Source organism: Gavialis gangeticus, unplaced genomic scaffold (genome assembly GCF_001723915.1).
Source record: "Gavialis gangeticus isolate Ggan-Ray unplaced genomic scaffold, GavGan_comp1, whole genome shotgun sequence".
NCBI lineage: Eukaryota > Metazoa > Chordata > Crocodylia > Gavialidae > Gavialis > Gavialis gangeticus.
Genome location: NW_017729025.1, coordinates 142435791 through 142443267, shown reverse-complemented (window position 1 = coordinate 142443267; position 7477 = coordinate 142435791).

Below are 7477 nucleotides of genomic sequence, written 5' to 3'. Positions count from 1 at the left end.
AGACAGAAGTGACAATTTTTGCCTGATCTGGCCACAAAATGCTGGTTACAGCTGTGACAAAACACAAGTGCACAGCTGTTAACAGCATAGGCAATGGAAGGTGGGGGGAGGGCTAACAGGGCTTAGCCTCCCCAAATGCGTGGTAGTGGTAGGGCTCCAAGGCAGCCTGGCTGCAGGCTTCTGGAGGCTGCAGCAGGGGTAGGGAGAAAGTGGGTCTGGGGCTAGGGCAGGCACTGCACAGCCAGCGGGGCATAGGACTAAGCTGCAAGTGACTCATCCAGGGGGCATGGCTCCTGCTTCTACATTCACCCTGGGAGGCATGGGGGTGCATATGCCCTGGATCTGCATGGGACAGGTTGGGCTGCTGCTCAGTGTGGGCTGGCCGGGCTCTTCCCGGTGCAGGGGGTGGAGCTGGGCCAGGCTGCGCTCAGAGTCCATGGTGGCAACACTGGGAGTGGGACTACAGGGGAGGGGGGTGCTGCAGCCACCCCAAAATTCACCGTAGCTCCTGTGGCAGGCCAGTAGGGGGTGCTCCTGCATTGACCCACCTGCCTCACTGCACCTGACCACCCTCGAGGCTCCAAGTGCCTCCTTGGGGGGACCTCTCATTCAGCTGACCCCCTTCCTGGAGCACACCCATAAGCCTGGGGGTAATGCTGCTACCACCCAGGGTCTGGACTGATCTTGGCCCTGTGCCCCCTGGGAAACACAGGCCTAGTAGTCCTTGAGGGTACTTGACCCACTGCAAGAATTTGGGGTCCTTTCTCAGTCTGAAGCACAAATAGTGGTCTCCCTTAGTCAGCTGGACCAAGGGGACCACAAGGCATAATCTAGACCCTCTCCCAATCAGTCTCCCACATTAGGTAAAGAGGAGAACTGTATTGGTTACAACGAGTAGGCTTGGAATAGGGTACAGGGTAGAATAATATTAGAGAAATCCCTTACAGCAAACAGTGGCATAATAGCTTTTAATTACACATCTGTATTACTGCAAGTTAGATCTCAAGTAGTTTACTCACAAGTATCATCCAGAGGCAGATGGAGATTCCCTCTGGAAGCAAGCAGTTCACTGACCATGAGTTTCAAGAGACAGAGCAAGTTTCAGATGGTCCAGCTTTTCTGAGAGTCCTCTTTGTGGCTGCTGCTGCTGCTCCTCCTCCTGGACAGTCTTTAACCTTATGATTTCATTTACCTGATCCAATGAAGGCCAGCAGCTGTTGGCTGCCAGCCAACCAATTTGAAACGCATCACTGGTTGCTGGGTAGACTGGCAGGGTCCCTAGCCCCCTCCCAGTCATGATAACATTGCTTAGAACAATAGGGAATTTAAGCCCTCCCATCCAGGTGTGCAAGGCCAGTCACATAGGCAGAGGGAGCAGGTGTCCCCCTCCCTCAGGAATGTATCCAGCTCAGGTTACAACTCATGGTAACCTGAAGCTGATAGAGCCAGAGGTGTCTGCCCTCTGCAGTGACCATGGTAACCAAATTGTCAGATAGGTCATCAGCCTGATAGCGGAGTTTAGGGAGAGACAGAGATGGCCACATCTCCTGCTCCCAGCGCTGCTGCCTGCCCCAAGCACAGCTTGGCCCAGCTCTTGCCCTTGCCAGGAAGAGCCCAGTGCCAGCCTGGCCCCAGCCCGGAGCAGAGGGAGCTCAGTCGGGGGGGGGGGTTCAGGCCCCCCTGGAGGGCAGGGTAGGTGTATTACAGTCCCACCCAAGGTGGGTGAGGGCTCCAATTCACCCACAACACCCTTAAGCACTAGCTGGGGAGCCTCAAGAATGATGTGCTTCTAGTGCCTTTTCCCCCTCACATTGTGAAAACAGCCAGCACTGACAGAGAGCACTGGCCATTGCTATGGGAGCCTGGCTACAGGATCCCAGTCCACAGCTAGATTCCTTTCTCCCCTGGAACCAACAGTGAACTTCTGTTTGGTCTGGGGTAATGTTGTAACTCAGAATGCTTTGCAAAAATTGTTCTGAGTTACAGCTGGGAGCTGCACTTCTGTCTGTGCCATAAAGTGTATCAGTTGGGGAGTCTGTTGTTATTTCTCATCTTGTGGGTTGCTTGTCTCTAATTAAGTTGCTCTGAGCCTTCCTGAATAGGGTGAGGGATAAATCTAAATAACATACTACTATTCTTTCACTAGCATACAACAAAAATCAATTTGCCAAAAGTCTGTTTTCAGGTCAAGATCTGCACTGCCAGGCAAGTTTAATGCGTTAAGCCATCACAAGAGATGCTCCACATTTTTTGTAAAACTCAGGCAAAATTCACTGGTTGTTCAAGTTCAGAATCTGCAGGACTGTTTTACTTCACAGAACATTTGTCAATATCTACAGACCATTCTCAGCACTTCAGTTTCGTTTTGTGCTCAGCATTTGAGGTCTTCATTCATACACTGGGAATTTCTGTTCTGCCGTTGGTCTGGTATGGCACTGCCAGGAATAATCAATCCACAATACAACAACTAGATTACAGATTCTGAACTTTCCAAAAAGAAAAGTGTTGTCAAAGGGCTCCCACAATGCTTATGCACCACCACAGCCCTGCCTGCTCACCCCTTTGGGTTCCAGCCTAGGGACCTCTGTTAAGCAGCAGGGAACTGCTCCTTTATTTTCCTTGTGAGTATTCTAAGTTTGGTTTTTTTTTACCTTTACTAGTTAGCATTCTTTCCCCTTCTCACTGCTGTTTCCAGACCTCCTCTTATTGTCTCTGAAGACTCTCCATGGCACTAGCCCAACCTGCCACCTGCTGCCCCATTTCTGCTTGGGCTGCAGGCATCTGTAGCAGCTGTTTGGAAGTGGCTGTTGGTCACAGGCAGGAGCCTCCTCATGGACCCTCCCTGGGCTGCAGCTACACAGCTAATCCACACCTCTCCACAAAAAGCAGTGTTTCTGCAGAAGCAATGTCCACCTATTCCAAGACATCTGCATCCATCTGGCAGCAGCATGCAGCTTGTGGGTCCCTGTAGCTGCCTCTACCACTGAATGCCAGTGGAGGGCCCAAGAGGAGGTGGGTATACACCACTGGCCCAACCATCCACTGTGGACTGGGGGCCATGGAGGGGAGACCCCACAGCATGTGGCCTGTGTGAAGCATGGCCCGGGGACTACACGGCAGTGCCATATGCAGCCCCCAGCCTTGCCAAAGTTGGACAGCCCTCACTTGTAAGATAATCAACTCAACCTCTTGATAGAGTATTTGGCCTCTGTTACTGATGAAGTACAGTACAGAGCCTTCTTTTCCCTCACGTTCCTGGAATAAGAGTGCATCCATAGCAGAGGCATGGTGACCTCCTGCAGCGCCCAGGGCAGAGCAGTAAGCACTGGAGCATATGGTAGAATAAAGGGAGTCTTTTCTATAGTAACATAGACATAGGTTATTACAGCTGAGGAGTAGGTCTGCTGCACAACTGTTGCTCCAGGGGCTCCAGAATCCTCCCTCTGGAAAGGCTTTCCTATACAGGCACAGGCCCACACCATCCAGCCATAGAAGCTCTGTACCCTGCAGTATACCAGGGGGAGGCGGGAGAGCAGGGTGGACCCCCTGGGATTTTTGCCAGGGGAGATACAGCTCTGCTCCCCACATAGATAGGCTTGGCATGGGGATCCTGTAGCCAGTGTGCAGTGAGCCTGTCTGTTAGCTGCAGCAGCCCCATGGCATGGGCTCCCCAGGAGCTGTCCCTGGTGCCCTATAATCACCCAGAATCATATCTAGGGAGGTTGACTTCATAGCAAAAACTCTTAGGAGGGACAGGATGATTCTGCCATCCCCTCTAAGCACAACTGTCTGTGCTGTAAATTGCCTTGGGAGGTCACGTTACTCTCATATTTGATTCCTTGGGAGGCCTTTTCCCATTCAGGGATCCAGCCCCTTTCTGACGAGAAAATGTTGGTCTTTTTCATGATGGAAGAAAGGAAAGCATAGAATTAAGCATCCTATAGAGGCCTTCAAGACCAAAGGAAGGGGAAAAAAAAGAAAAGAAACAAAGCTCACAAACTTCTGAGCAGTCTCATAGGACCAGTACTTTGCTCAGTAAGAACTTGACCTGACCATTCCCTAAGAGGTATCCAAAATAAGGTATTCATTAGACATATTCTCCCTACCTCATGGTCTCCACAACAGGTCAACCTGTACTTTTAAAGTTTCTTCAAAAATCTGGTACCCCCTGTGACAGCTAAAATGTGTGCCTGTGTGATAAAAGTGCTTGCTGATGGCTTTGCAAAGATTAGACCAAGTGTTTTTTCTGTATTTGTTTAGATATTAAGCTATATGTTGTTACTAAAAGCCTAATTAAAGTTTAAGATTTAGTGAAGCCTTGTATAAAGTAAGGCCTAGTAAATTTAGCAAAGTCTAGAAGTAGTAAGGCTCTGTGGTGCAGTTAAAATTACCTTATCAAAGGAATGCAAGGCTTGTACTGCTATTGGTCAGTCTAAGGACAGTTGAAGTAAAAGGAATCTGAGTGGTCATATACTATCAGTACCCTTCAGAACCTAGAAATTGGCTGGAATATCTGGAAACCATTCAGAAGGAAGATACAGCTCTATGAAAAGGATTAGTTAGCAGTTGCCTGGATCAGTGGGACCATGGACCTCAAGGAGCCCAAGAACTGAATTTCAGTGTCCTTTCTGGTACCTCTCAGACAGTGCAGTTCAGGGACGCCTGACTTCACTGAACTTTGTAGAAAGAGAAACTTGCTGTGCATCAGGCATCAGAGGGGACTGTCGATAAGTTGCCAACATGAATTGTTCTTGTCTGTCATTGTTTGTCTTGTTACTACGCGTAGCTGTGTTTTTGTTAAGTCAATAAACCTTTCTTACCTTTCTACCCCCGACCATACTCTCAATCCTGAACCCTCCACAGGCAGCTGGGACATAAATTGGCATCACGAACAGGATTGAGAGGCTCTGGTCTGGAGAGAAAGGTTGGAATGAAGGGAGTTGCGTGGGCCTCATTCATGGCTTTGCTTAAGGAAGTGACAGGGATGGAGAATCCCAGGTGGGATAAGGATAGGTTGAGACCTGCCTGGAGTGACCCAGGAACTGTACCTGATCATTGGGCTAGGTTTGCTGTTGCTGTCCAGGGTAAACCCAGGAAGGGATGCTTGTCGTGGCTGCTGGCCACATGCCTGTGGTTAGGGGCCGAAGAGAATGCCCAGCTCCGGGAAAAGGTCACCCAGCTGAGTAAGGAGTTAGAAGACATGAGAGATTCGAACAGCGTGGCATGCGGAGCTGCACAGAGCTGCTTGGAAACATTAAAACGGAGGGAACGAAAAATTATGACCGCATGTGTGGCCGCTTCCCTCCAGAAGAGAGTGCAGTTAGCACAGGCTGTGGAGCCATCCTTCCACAAGTGTCTGTATAGAGATAAACCAGAAGTTGAGCTCTGGGAAGATCAAAGGAATAAAATTGCTGGAGAGGAGGAGATTGATGATGAACCTGGTGCTGAAACACCCCCGTATGTTCCTGCCCAGAGGGAGGAACCTAGCCAGGCCTTCCCCGCCCCGAGACAGAAACTCAGCCAAGTTTTTCCCATGGTAATAACTTGTTCAAGGCCTCAAGGAGAGAATCTCCGAACAGAGCTCCATTCTTTTACCCATGCAGAAATTAAAAATATTCAAAAGCAGCAGAAGTGCAAGCCAGGAGAGCCAGTAATAGATTGGCTAGTTCAAATGTATGGTAAAGAGGCCTCTGTTATATCTGTAAGTAGAGCCGAAGCAGCCCAAATTGTTCTGTGCCCTGAGCTCCAGTTAAATCAGTTTGCAGGAGGTGATGAAAATGTTACTTTGTTTTCTGCTGCACTCCGAACCACTGCAGCCAGTTATGGTAATATGAAAGAAGAACTTAACCCTGCCCCTCAGGCATGGACCAATTTAGCTGTCTGCTGCTTGTATCTGTTAGCACTGACTAAATCATTCATGCAGCAGTTTGGATTCACATGCCAGATGCAGAAATCATGATAGCACCATTGTGGAGGAGGTTTTGCCAACGAGCACCAACAGAGTACACCTCAGCCCTGCTGGCCTTAGAGCCAGAGGCGGTGAATCACCCGGGAAGAGATGTGATCCAGCAATTAGTGCAGCTTCTACCCATTTTGCAAAAGACAAGGCTTACCAAGCCAATGAAAACTGCCAAGGCCATGGCAGTGGCCTCAGTGAAAGATAAAACCCCTGACACCCATCCCCCCCTCCCCGAATTGTTAAGAAAAGCTGGGAAAGGCCAGTCCAAGGCTCCGTAAGCAAAAATGTGGAAAGACATATTAGCTGCCTGTTTCAATAAAGTGCAAATCAATAATCTGCCCACTAATGTCTTGCAAGGGCTGTGGGCTAAACACTGTACCAAAAGGGCAGGACCAAAAGCAGAGCCTTTTGTGCCACCAACACTGTCACCGGAGAGATTTTCTCCTCTGAGGGCAAAACTCAACATTTTCCCAGGCAGGGCCGCCGGCCTTTACCCTGCCTGATCATGTGGCCTAGGCAATCCAGCCAGCCCAACCCCCAAAGAAAGGAGCCACAAGGGGGGCAGTGGTGGACCGAAGATCGGTATCTGAAGTTAATATTGGCCCCTTAATTCAAAAACCTGTACAAATTCAATTAAGTAAAAGTGAAAAGTCAATTAATATGCTATTAAACATGGGTACCCAGATTTGTATTTTAAATTCCACAGATTAGAAGGGAGAAAAAGGAACCCCTTATCAAGTAATTGAAGTCAGAGTCCCCAGATGACCAGAACATCTGGTCCAAGCAACCTTCACATTACCTAATGGCTCTAAGCTAACGACGGCAGCAGTAATACTTAAAGAAAAAACAAACTTACTGGGACTTAATGTACTAAAAAAACAGCAGTTTGCCCTTCAGCAAAATAAATTGGCAGTTTGGGTGTGCAGTGCCTCACCGAAAAACAGAAGAAACAGCTATAACAGCTGTAACTCGATGTAGCATAATCCCACTAACCCTGCCTCCCATGAAAAGAGTACACAGACCCCAGTATCGAACTCCCCCCAAAGCCACCCAACCTATTCAATGTATTATCAGCCAGAAGTTAAAAGATGGGACTATTATCCAAACCCACTCTCTGTATAACAATCCAGTGTGGCCAGTGCGCAAGCCAAACAGAGAGTGGCAACTGACTATTGACTTTTAAATTTTGAATGCTAATACTAAACCCTTGACGGCTGCCATCCCATCACTGGATGCCTTAACAGAAAGCATCCAGTGTTATAAGCCTGCACGGATAGAATCCATTAATATCAAAAACATGTTGTGACAGTACGTGTTTGTAACCGTAAAAGTTGTCACAAGAATAACGTTCACCTGCACCTCAGCAAAAGCTACAGCCCAGGACACTTGTGCAGCACTGAAAACTCTGCTAGCTGTGTATCTACCACCTATAAAACTACAGAGCAATAATGGCCCTCATTTCTGCAATCATCTTGTGTATGACTAGACTGCGAAACATAGCATGTTATGGACATATCA